At 28.1% G+C, this 13,286-nt stretch overlaps 1 pseudogene; it reads right to left on the bottom strand.

Moving 5' to 3' along the window:
• Positions 1-3,400: 3,400 nt before the first annotated feature.
• On the bottom strand, positions 3,401-4,256 carry LOC111288662 (uncharacterized; annotated as a pseudogene).
• Between the last annotated feature and the right edge of the window lie 9,030 nt (positions 4,257-13,286).

The raw sequence follows: 13,286 nt of genomic DNA, 5'->3' as shown, positions 1-13,286 counted from the left end.
TAAAAAAATTAAATATGTCAAAAAATAAAAAATATTATTTTTATTAGTAATTAGACTAACATTAATAAATTCAATTTTTATTAGGATGAGATTTTTATGAAATTATACTAAAAAGATTAAATTTTAAATTTCATAAATATAAAAATTATTTACATAATTTAATAATTGATTTTATTTATCGAAATTACAACGTAAATAAAGTTAACTTTACATGAATATTTTTAACAATAAAAAATTGATAAAATTAATAATTTAATTAAAATTATCAAATCAAAATAATATAAAAATAAAATTTATATAAATTATAATATAATTCTAATTTTAGCAAGAGTACAAAAGCTCTTGCATAATTTAAAAAAAAAAAATCAAAACTTTAACAATATGAAATAAAATAAAGCTCCTCAAAGTTAGTGTTATTATATATATATATATAAAAAAAGCTAATAATTCAAGTATAGAAAGTCAATCGAACTCAAGTCGTGTATCTCCTTGATTTAGTAATAATTCCGTCTCGTTCTCATCGGGATCATAAGCAACAGCTTTGAGAACTCTCAATAATAATTTCACACTCTTCAAGAAGCTTCCCTTGAGCCTCATCTGTCACATATTTTAGCTTGAATTATTTCCTAGTTCCCTACAAACTCGTCTCATCATCGCGTCGCACAATGTCACACCTATGGTGCCACCACTAAAAACCAACATTACTCAAGTACATAGCAACAATTACCTTAGCATACTCTGCAATTTCACCACTAAACTCAGTCCGTAAGTCTTGTGACTCTTGAACATCGACTCTTTTGATGTTCAAGATCAACCTTTAATCAGACAAAGTGCTCGGCAATAAGCAGGTGCTTAATACTCCAAAGCGTAACATAGCATAGCAGCTATTTTAACTTGAATTGTTGCCTTATTTCCCTACAAACTCTTTCTGTTGTCACACCTATGGCCACCACCATTAAAGAGTAACATCACTTAAATACATAACAATGATGCTTACTTTAGAATACTCTACACAGTTTCACCACTAAACTCATCTCATAAGTTCTGCTCCTCTTGAACCAGGAATTGACTCTTTTCGTGTTTAAGATCAGTCTTTAATTAGACAAGATACTTAGCACTCGATACACCAAATACTAGCCAAACAAAATACTATACACTTACATAACACATCACCCAGTATTCCAAATCTTAGTCAGCCAAAGTACTGCACACTAGCATAGCACATCACTTGTATTTATAAAAAAATAATAATAAATATTTGATAAAAAATTGGAAAAAGAAAGTTCAAAAGTATATATATTAGTCGATAGTAGCTCAAGTCTGTATTCTAAATAGGAATGCATTTATTTATACATATTAACAGATAAAAAAATAAATATAAAAAAAGTTCAAAAGTATCAATTGGTCAATGGTAGCTTAAAGTGTGTATACAAATCAGGGGCATATTTATTTGTAGTAATGTTACGTTAAAGAGTAACATCGCTCAAATTCATAGTTGTCATACTTACATTAGCATACTTTACAATTTCACCATTAAATTCGTCCCATAAGTGACTCTTGATCTAGGGATTGACTCTTTGAAGTTTAAGATCAGTCTTCAATTAAACAAGTCTTCAGTAACTCCTTGGAAATTTAAATCAGCCTTCAATTAAGCAAGTCTTTAGTAATCAAACAAATGCTCAGCACTCAGTACTCCACAGCTTCCACTCATTTGTCCAAAGACTGGCCAAACAAAGTACTGCACACTCGCATATCAGATGTGCTGTGATAAAAACATAAGTCAAGTGTTAGAAAAAAAAATAGGAAAAAGAAAGTTTAAAAATATAGTATTAGATTAAGAAAAAAAAAAAAAAAAAAGAGACAAGAAAGTGTTTGATAAAAGAATAAGAAAAGTAAAGTTCAAGTGTGTATAGGAATGACGGCACAACTATTTATAATTGAAGCACCCTTACATTATGGTTGAGATTGTGCCAAATGGACGGCTCTTACATTAATTTTAAAGTCCTAATGTTACAGAATTGGGGCTTAGGAGATTATGCGACTCTACAAGAGGTTCCAAAACTATCTGTTACAGTGTTTGCGCCTAAGGCCTTTCAAACTCAATGAAATCTTACAGCACACATATTCTTCTCGTTGGTACCGACTGTCTACGAGGAGTAAGAATCTGAAGGAATAAAAAAAAATAGTCGATGATAAAGGAGGGGAGTTTGTGCTCCGATTCTAAAATCAGAGTTCGATTGAGAAGGAAAGTAAAACTAAATATAAGCTTGGAAGCTAAAGGTTCTAGGTGGTTTAAGAGTACTTGAAAAGGATAACTTATATGTGTAATGGGAGACCTTGAACTTAGATGGCCCAAATTCAGTGTAAAATAATTAGGGCTGATGTCATAGGCATAAACTTAGTTGGCTGTTGACGGTTCACTCGAAATAACAAATCAATATTCTTATGTGTCAACAGGTGATTGCTGAAGTGGCTAACTGTCATACCACTTGAAGATTTATATCAGTATAACATTTCAGCTCGACGAAAATAATCAAAATGTCTCCACTTGAGAGGTAACTTAAACTCTGGATGGAAGAGTCCAATTGGACATTCTAACACTAAAATACCCAAACACTCTCCTCAGCGCCTGCTCGCATACTCTGAGACTTGATCATTGTCTTGGGCTTCTGTGCACATCTAGACTTAATCTCTTTGGGTCTCCAACCCAGTCTCACTTGAACAAATACCTGCACTGGTTTCGGAAAGAATCCATGGCTTTGGACCAATGCACGGACCGTAACACCTCCACCTTGTCCTCGATACCACATTCCAACAATTGAAAACTACTTTAAACTATATTTTGGAGATTCCTAACAGTTAGAAACTTAATTAAAATGTTTTTTCAATCATAAACTTGAAATTTTATTAGTGATGGCTTCTGAGGGAAACATGTAGCGTGGTCACCTTTATGCTGTAAAGTAAACTCTATTTTGTGTATTCTAAGATCATAACATAAAGTGGACTAGATTGAAAGTTGCATTGAAAAATATATCAGATTTTTATGCTTAAGGTCTCTTATCCTCAGCATTAGAAGTGCAAATATTAACAATCACATCACTTTTCCTTCGAATTAGTAACAAATCCATGTCTAATTTTCGATGTTTTTAAATTTCCATCAGGAACGGAAGGAAGCTTTCTTCTTGACGACAAAGAAAATATAAAAATTATAGCAATTGAGACTTAATCTCATCGATTCAAACAAAATCATGACAAATAGAATCCCAAATATAAAAAGGAAGCTTCAGAAAGCCAAGGTCAGCTCTACAAATGAAATTAATCCATAAATTTGATAGGAATAAATAAACATTAAATGCAATATAAAAATTTATTTCTCGTAAAAAAAAAAAACAAATATATAGTTCCATTAACAAAATCAAAACCTTTATTTGCGCCATAAAATCAAATAACTAAAACTACCAAAAAACTAATAAAAATAATTACTGGACAAAAGATTCAAATGATATAGTTTCTTTTTTTAAAGATCAAAACTTAAATAATCACGCAGCTCATTCATGCCCTCAAATTTGGTGCGAAAACTATGAATCAGTGTAATTATAAAAGGGCCGATTATTGAGGCATAGGAATCAGCCGAAATCGGCGTATAAACTGGAACATTTGTAAAAAAAAAAAGAAAAGGAGCTTGTGGTGGGTCAGACAAAGTTGAAACAAAACATGAATTCACTTGTATTTCACAGTTTTTATCTGTTATAACCGATGATGATTCATTATCATCATTGTTGATCCTCTTGCTGTCTTCCTCGGCTTAGGCGGCACCCTTCTCCGCCTTGGGTTGATTTGGCACATGACGATGATTATGATAATCACCTTCATTGCGTGAATCCTGTGAGTTTTTGCACCAACGCCATGAAATCCTTAGGGTGGGTTTTGATGACTTTGGGAGAGTGAGTGTAGATGATGACGGGGTCGCGTTGCTGTAGCGGCTTCGAGGTGCTGTTGACGCCGAGGGAGGAGGCTGCCGACGACGACCATGATGAGGATGATGATTTTTTTATCAAATGAGAGTCTTTGCAGTGTTTCAACGACGGAGGGCGTAGGCCTGCATTACCATTGGACGCGCTCTCTTTCTTTCCATGGCGGTGGTGATCATGAAATTTTGTTGGGCTCATAATCTCTTTTTCTTCTTGCACTGATAACAAAATAATTTGATTAAAAAAAAAAAGCAAATGATTTTGGGGTATGTTTATAGGATTTGTTTTCTTTTACTAAATAAAGGGTCGATAGAAGAAAAACAGAAGGGATGCTCTTATTTATAGGAAGGTATGGAAAAATCAAGTGTGGATGTCAATTACCAAATATCTGAAATACGGAGCCGCATTTTTTTTCGACTAAATGGTTGCATTTGGCACTGGGGGGTATTGTGGTCTTTTTGAATATATCCTCGTGGGGAACATGTCGTGGAAAACGATAAGCAGGGGAGGGGTTGCCCCAACAGCCACTCTTCATCTTCGAACGCTCTGAACATTCTAAAAAGGACACATCAATTTTAAACTTAAAAAAAAAAAAAAAATCGTCTATCAAATGTTCCGGTAAATCTCATCTTTTTCCGAAGGTCCAAATTGGCTTCGTCTCCAATTGATTAACCGTGAAGACTATAATATCCTTCGTGCTTTTAGCTCGGTATTCTCTAGCCTAAATAAGTGGCTGATTAAAGATCAATAAAGTAAATAATATCTCCCCAAATTTTTAGCTTAATAATTAAAAATGTTTGAAGAAACATTAAGAATTTGATTTGAATCAAATTTTTTTTATTTTTTTTAATTATATTAAAATTTTTTTTATGTAACAAAAAAAAAAGTAAATAGCATGTATTATCTCTCTGATCATTAGGTCGAATATCATTTTAATTTTTAATTTTCAAATGTAATTTGTTGACTTTTGTCAAAAAATGTAATATGTTTATTTTTTTTATTTGTAAAATCATTTATTCTAACGTGAAATATAAGTTGATGTCACATATATCAAACGTGACAACTTCATAAAAATAAAATGAATGATGTCATATATTTCATTTTTTAGATAAAATATTTTAGGAATTAAAAAATAATTATTGTCCAATTTAACTAGGCCCACCTTTAAAGATCACCGAAGTTTGCATCCTAGTTAATTACTTAATCAAAGTCAAGAAAGAAATGAAACATGAATTGGTTAATATCTGTTCGCTCTTTTTGACTAGAAAAACGTGTTTTAGCTGAACCTAAAATTTTATTTTGTTCATTGAGTAACCTTCTTTTGAATTAATAGTTTCCTTTGATTAATTGCATGCACATTAAGAAAGTTCTAAAACCATGGCGCACGGTATTCCATGTTGAGTTCACCTTGACTCTTTCCTTTTATCTCTTGTGAACATGTGAAAGATTGAGGAATAGATTATTTGTTATCAATTATACATGAAAGTTTTAGGTTTTAATCATCCACTGAAGTTGGAAGGATTTTTATTACTAGAAAAGGTGTCATGAAATTAGACCCAACTTAGATTTTGATTTGTGTTCGACAAACATTTTGCCTAAAGCCATCTTGCGGCAAATAAACAAACAAAACCAATAAGACTCTAGCCTAATAAAACAACATCAATCATAAAAGCAAGAAAGAGATAAGGATGATGGGAGTATTGAACAAATCCCAACCGTTTGTAGAAACTTGAATTTTATTTGGAATAATTTGATTATATTTTATTTTGACTTTGATTTAAATATATTAATTTGAATCGATTTAAATAAATTAGCTAATTAAGTTATTTAAGCTTTGTATAAGTTGAGACTCAATCTAGTTCAATTTTCTATTAATTAAGCTTGAAGGTCCGATAAAAGCTTAAGTTTTTTGTTAAGAGGGGTCGATGTCCAATAAAGGATTCAACTTCAATTTGAACATCTAATGATTTTTTTAAGTCCAAAAATATTTTTTATTTTTATTTCTTTTTATTTTCATAAATTTTCATTTTTTATTAAAAAATCAAACAAGTTTTTCTTTTTTTTTTTAATTTTTTCTGACCAAGAGAGACACAAGCATTGAATGCATGTCACATCTCCCATTTCCCTTAGCTACTCGAGTACCTAGACCCCATCCAACACAAGTCACTACGATAGCTGATTTTAAGTTACCAAGCAACTTATTCTTACCCAGCATTTCCTTTTTTTTCCTGATCTTGACAATGATTTCGAGAGTCTAATAAAACTAAGTTAATGAATCAAGTTAGAAAGAATTTTTTTCAATAAGGTTGAAATTCAGCCAAAAAACCTAACATCACCACCTAGAGCCAACTTTCACCACCTAGATAATATGTTTATCTAGTTCAGTAAACATCAAGTTCGGTAAAAAAAAGAGAAAAGGCATCAAGTTTGGTAAGGAAAGAAAGAGAAGAAAAAAAAAAAAGAAAAAAAGAAGCCAAATACAATGGTTGAGAAAAAAAAAAAAAAGGCTTTGTTCAATTAAGAATGAGAGAAGAAAAAGAAGAAAAATTAAAAAAAAAAAAAGAATAGAAAAGCCAACGGTGGGATAACAAAAAAGGAAAGAGTCCGGTTTGGTTAGGAAATAAAAGAAAAGAAAAAGAAAAAAAAATCAAATTAGATTCGTCCTGATTACTGACCCAACCTGTTTCCATTCAAGTCAGACTTAGGCCTATTAGATTGGACCATCCTTCATTAATGGATTTGGGTGCAAGCCTAAGATTTTATTGGGTATATTTTTTTTTTTATTTTAATATGTTATCACATGTGTTAATTTGTTTTAATAGATATTTGTGTTTTTTTTTTTTTCATATTTTGCTAAATATCTTTAAAAATAAAATGGCTATGGATAGTTGAAGTTAGTGACATTATAATAAAAACCAATAAAAAATAATAAAAAAATTTTTTATATATGTAGACACCTAATTTTAACTGGATCAATTTGAGTTTGTTCAATTTTGTTTTTTTTGATTAATTTGTATGTCATCATTTGTATCATTTAAGAGTTTTAATTGAATAAGACTATTTGGAGTTTATTTGTCTTAGGGTCATTTTGATTTGTTGGATGTAATTTAAATATGGATCATTTAGTTTTAAAGACTTAAGTCTGATAATGAAGGCTCAAAAATCAATTTGAACCCAAATTTAAATTTTAAAACCCAATTATTTTAGGTCAATATAAAATTTAATTATTTGTATTTAAAACTTAATTTTTAAGGCCCGATTCTAAAAGCTCAAATATGATAGGAAAGGTCTAAACTTCAATCTTAGGCTTAAAATAAAGCTTTTAAATTCAATTTCATTCTTATTTGTCATTTTATTTTTACTTTCTATTTTTTTTCAAAATTAATTAAATTAATTTAAATAAAAAAAAACGCAAAACGTAAAACGTAAAACGCAAAAATAAAAATGAAGAAATAGACGAATTGAAGTGGCTGGCAACAATTGTACCAAAGGAAACATCAGGCCATAACCAGCCAAGTCCCCATTTTGCTTTTCAATTTGCATTTTCAAACTACAATTTTGGTTGAAACATTTAATTTCTTTTGTTTTATGTGATTTTATTCACAAAATACGGGGGAATAGACAATAAAAAAAACAAAAAACAAAAAGCAAAGGAGTAAGTTTTTAAGGGAAAAAGACAAAAAAAAAAAAAAACTCTGCAAAATTGGCCTAGTCTCTTTTACCCTGATCACCTAAAGCAAAAAAAAAAAAAAATCCACCCATAAGCTACTAATTGAACCGAAACAACCGTTGTCTCCATACTCAGATCATTTCCATCATCACCAAAATACCTAGACAATTAGCAATCATACCAGATCACCAATAACTCGCATTCGCCATTCAACTACCCCAATAACAGACCCATTTGGCACTCACCATCTTAGCTTTAAACCCCTAGCTCTCAACAACCAAACAAAAACAATTACCTTACTAATAGCCCCTATCACAACCCATCACCATAGCAAAAAATCATCCTTGTTGAAACCAAACAACATGTTGGCCGTCCATCGCTACAAGTTGCCATCGAAAACCTTCTTTCTTTTCCCTACCAAATGAACAAACTAGCCAAAGCCAAGAACCAGCTGAGCACTAAACCCATATCCAATAGTGTACTGTTGTCACCACCACTGACCTCCACCCTTATTCATCACCTTCATTTTTTTTTATTTTAGAAATTTCAAACCCATAAATTATTTGAATTTCCTAAACCCAAAATCTAGAGAATGAAACCCTTAGGAAAAGAAAAGAAAATTTGGTTATTTTTATGAGTTTTGCCATATTTTTGGTTGCTAGGCTATGGATGGGCTCGATTCTAGGTATGGATTTTCTAGGTTTTTTTTTGTGGATTCTTATGGACTTGTGTTGTTTTTATGTGAGTTGATGCTAGAAGAGTTGTACTAGGTTTAATGGTTGAAATTGGGTAGTTCACAGTGGTATAAAGCTTTCGGGTGTTAGATTCGAATATTGCTTTTTGAAAATAACTAGTTTCAATTGCCGTGCATGGTTCATAGCTTGGTTGATTAGGGTTCAATATATAATTTTTTTTTGTAGGAATTTCAGGGATTTTTATTGAATAACCAAGGTCTGATTTGTTTGTAACAAATCCAATTTTATTTATGGCCTGATTTTTTCTTTAAAATGTGATTTAAATTTTTTTTTTTTATCAAAATGTGATTTTTGGAATTGAATGCCAAGATATTTCCCTAATATTTCAAGATTTCAATCATATTTCTAAAAATTTTTTGCTTTTTATTTTTTCTTAATAAAATGAAAAAAGAAAAGGAAATACTAACCACTTCATCTATTGGGTTCTAAGCCCAATCACCAATTAAATAGCCAAAATCAAATTTGAAGATCCAATATATACCAAGATCCAAAAATCTAAAATGAAATTCAACTTGAATTTACATGAATCCAAAATCAAGCCAAATAACTGTATTAACCGTTGGACATAAAAGTATCTCTACAGTTCAATTAAAAGACTTGGATGAAATGAAGTGTTTATACATATTTATTTAATTGATCTCAAAATTTTGGGTTTTATTTTTTCAAGTTTGTTAAAAAAAAACTTAAAATGCAATCTTATACTTCTTTAATTTAAATATCGAATATTGAATTAATATTTTTAACAGTCTATATGCACCGTTATAAAAAAAAAATATTTTCTTTAAAATAGCCCTTGCTTAAGATTTTTTTTTCTCAGTCAATAATGAAGTTCCATTAATATATAAACGGATTTCAATACAAAATACCTTCTTCCTATAAGATATAGAAACTCATGCCACTTGTGATACAGAACAACCGTCTAATAACAAACAAAAAGTGAATCCCCGTAAAAACTCCTCATTACAGCCAAGCTTGAAACATAAATGAACTAAAATCAAGTTGTTGAAAATTATGTAAATTAAAATTAGTGGGATGGACAATCTCGACGATCTAGTAGTATTGCAATTAAAAGAAAAAAAAAATCAGGCAGAAATTAATGCTCTTGTGGTCCTTTGAGAGATTGAGATTGTTAATTTTTGGCTGCCAGAGAGCAAACGAAAGCACTAATTCTAGAGTCCATAAATATTTAGTCCAATCAATGAAAGCTAAATTGATGATTATGAATCTTGTTAAAGATGAAGAAAAAAAAAAAAATCAAAAAAGGAATATTCCGTGATTGCCTTTTTTGAATGAGCCAAGTCTCATCCCATTTTCTTAAAAGAAAAAATGAAAAGGCAACGAATATTCTAAATAAATAATGACTTCCATCCTTTGCCCATTTTTTAGACCATTCAGATTATTCATAACTTTTTGTGACGGAGTCTACAAACTTAATATTATTTTTTGGTTGCCTACTTAATTTTTCCACAGCCAACTTTTTTTGAAAAAAAAATAAATTACTTAACCAATTTTTTAACTTTTAACAAAATTGGATATGCTTTCTGAAAGTTAATATTTTAGAAATTGACTTTGACCAATAATTTCCTATTATATTTTATATACAGATACAAGCAAATCGGACGCGTAAAAAGAACCCCACCACCACCACAACTCTTATTTTGAGTGGCTCGGAAAGCAGTGTGTTGTCTTTGCTCGGAAAGGAGAAGCTTCTTTCTATTCATTTGTTGATTCTGCTAAAGTTTATACAATTCCAAGTTCTCCAAAAATATCTTTCCACCTCTGTTTATTAAATATCTCATTCTTATGATGAGAATCGTTAAAGTACATGACTTACTTTTCGTTAGGGGTGTTCAGATTTCGATTTTTATTGAATTAATTAATTAAATTAATTAATTTATAATCAAATTAATTTATATTAATTATTAAAAATTATTATAAAATAATTTTTATTTTTAATTAATTTGATTCAATAATTAAATTAATTGCAGTTTTAATTAAAATATAAAAAATTCAAAAACAAAATTAAAAATTTATGGAATAGACCATTTCATTTTATAAATTAAAATTTTTTAATATAGTGTTTTGATATTTAAATATTTTATCGGATGATTTTATTAAATTTATTTTGAAAAAATTTAAAATTAAAAAATAATTTAATTTAAATATATTTTATTACTTAATTAATTAAAAAATTAATCAAATTAAACTTGATAAATAAGATTTTTAAAATTAATAAATTTAATTCAATTAATAAAAATAAAATAATATGATTTGATTAATTCAATTTTGAAAAGTTCAATTTAAAATAATGCTAATAAACACCCTATTTTCCATCATAAAAAAAAGGAAAAAAAATTCCACGCATATGTTCAAATTCTGATTTAGATGTATCACTACACTTTGCAGTTTGATTTTATCGATCCATTATGTTTCACGAAATATATGTTTATATTTTCCGTTACATTTAATGATATTTCATCCTTTATATATTCCCACTACACTTGCTTGAATTCAAGTAGTCCTAATGGAGAAGTCCAAGTTGAGGTCTTTTCTTCTCTATTTTCTAATACCTACAATTAAAATTGACTACAAATCATAATTAACAAAAGAAAAAAAATTTGAGTCCAAATCTATATAGCAGCCGGACCCTTAATTGGATGGTTGTTCCTTTTAATTTGGTGTTCATTGATTGTTCAACGGTTGCAAAAATTATCTCTTTCCCATGAAGTTTTAAATTTCAGCAACGAGAATAAAATTATCACATATCTCATTAAAATAATATTTTTACAATTTAATAAATAATTATATATAATAATATTCTAAATTTGCTTATAAAATTTATATTTTCTACCTAAAAGCTTCAATTTATGTTTTTATTGTCAGACAAAAGTGATATCATATTAAGGCGAGGAAAAGTAAAAAAAAAAAAAAAAAATCGGAGAATGGGTCGTCGTTGATGTGCTATAAAAAGAAACAGTAACGGACGACGGTTAGTTATGTTCTGTCTAACCCAATGCATTTGACTCGAATGAATTTTTTTTACTCCAATTCACCGAATAAAAGTCCAAATCTAATTAGGAGTTATTATTATTATTATTATTTTGTTGCTAATTAAAATTAATTTTTTATATTTTCTTAAATGAATAAATAAATTAATAATATAAATATAACATAATTGTTATTCCAAATTCTTATAGATTTTAGTGATATTTTATAAAAAATCACAAAAAATACAATTAATTTAATGTCCAACACCAAATTGTTAGAATAATACTAAAAAGTATTCTTTCACTATGTGGGATAATTGGGATAAAGGTGAATTTTACCACTATAATATAGGTTAAAATTAAATTTTGTCGTTGAACTTCGGTTTCGTTAAATTTTGTCTCAATATTTTTAATTTTATTAAATTTTTAATTTTGTTAATTATTGAATAAAAAATAATAAAATCAAAATATTTTGCATAATATTCTATTAATATAAAAGACAAATTTTATTATTTTATTTTCTATTACGTCAATTAAAAAAAAACCAACAAAAAAATGAATTTTAAATAACTATATGGTAATTGGGACTGGAAATGTATCAAATGTAATTACATGCGCCAATCGAATTCTATTTTATTTAATGGTGTGAGGTTAGATATTTCTAGTTAAAGACAAAATTTTATTTTATTTATTGGTGTGAGGTTAGATATTTCTAGTTAAAGACGCATAATATAATTTTTACTTGTTCACGCGCTTATTATCGAGTGACTTTAAAATCATTTTTAATAAAAATAAAAAATCTTAAATAAATAAAATTTAAAATTAATCTAAGAAATATTAAAATTTTAGTCCCTAAAATTTATATATTATTTACTCATCATGCTATCTTTTTTTCTTATTTTAATCTGAATCATATCTCATGAAAATTTTTTCTTTGCTTGGCAGTTGGTATAAAACATAATAATAGTAAGGATGAAAAATATTTGATTTAATAATTAAATTTCATAACCAAGTTTTCATATTTTACACTTTAATCTTAAATTAAATAAAAAGTAATGCTATTTCGATTTTCCCATTACAAATAATGATTTTGTAGACTCAAAATATTTATAATAAAAATTATCAAAAGTTTTAAAAATAATAAAAATCAATGATTCTTTACTTTTAAAAATAAAAATACTAAAGGCAAATTTCAAAATCAATACCAACAAAAAAAAAAAAGAATATTAAATAGTATATATTTAAAGCAATCCTTTGTATAATGACATGTGATAAACTTTTTACTTGCCATGTGTATTTTTTTAAAAAAATTGATTTAATTTTTTAGTTACCAAAATTAAAAAAAACTTGGTAAAAAAAACCTCGAGAAAAAAATAAAGCTTAGAAAAATGAAAAGGAAGATTTATAGTTAAAAAGTCCCTAATTCTTAGCTGACACGTGGTGAACTGCTTATTGGCCAATGACATTTTTAAATAATTTATTTTTTATTTTTTATAAAATAATATTATAATTATAAATTATAATTATAATAAATAATAGGAAATCGACGAAAAAACCTAATAAGAAAGACAGTTAGAGGGAAGAGAGAAAGAGATGCTGCTGACAATTACAAAGCCCTTTAAAAATTTTGCAAAAAATCGAAAAAAACACTTAAATAATAAAAAAATCTTAAAAAATATATTTAACTCAACAATGGAAAAAGTTACCTCAAGAATCTTAGACTAACAAACATATCAACCTCGATCAAATATTAAAATAAAAAAATGCAATTAAAATAAAAATCAATTGAAAAAAATAAATTACACAAAAATCAACTAAAAAAATCATTGAAAAATAACAAAAAATTTTTTAAAAACCTTACAGATCTGAAATTTAAATATTTTTTAAAAATTATATTCAAAAA

This window comes from Durio zibethinus, chromosome 17, assembly GCF_047325235.1.
Source record: "Durio zibethinus cultivar Kanyao isolate XHJ-2024 chromosome 17, ASM4732523v1, whole genome shotgun sequence".
Lineage (NCBI taxonomy): Eukaryota > Viridiplantae > Streptophyta > Magnoliopsida > Malvales > Malvaceae > Durio > Durio zibethinus.
This window is presented reverse-complemented; position numbering and strand designations above follow the sequence as displayed.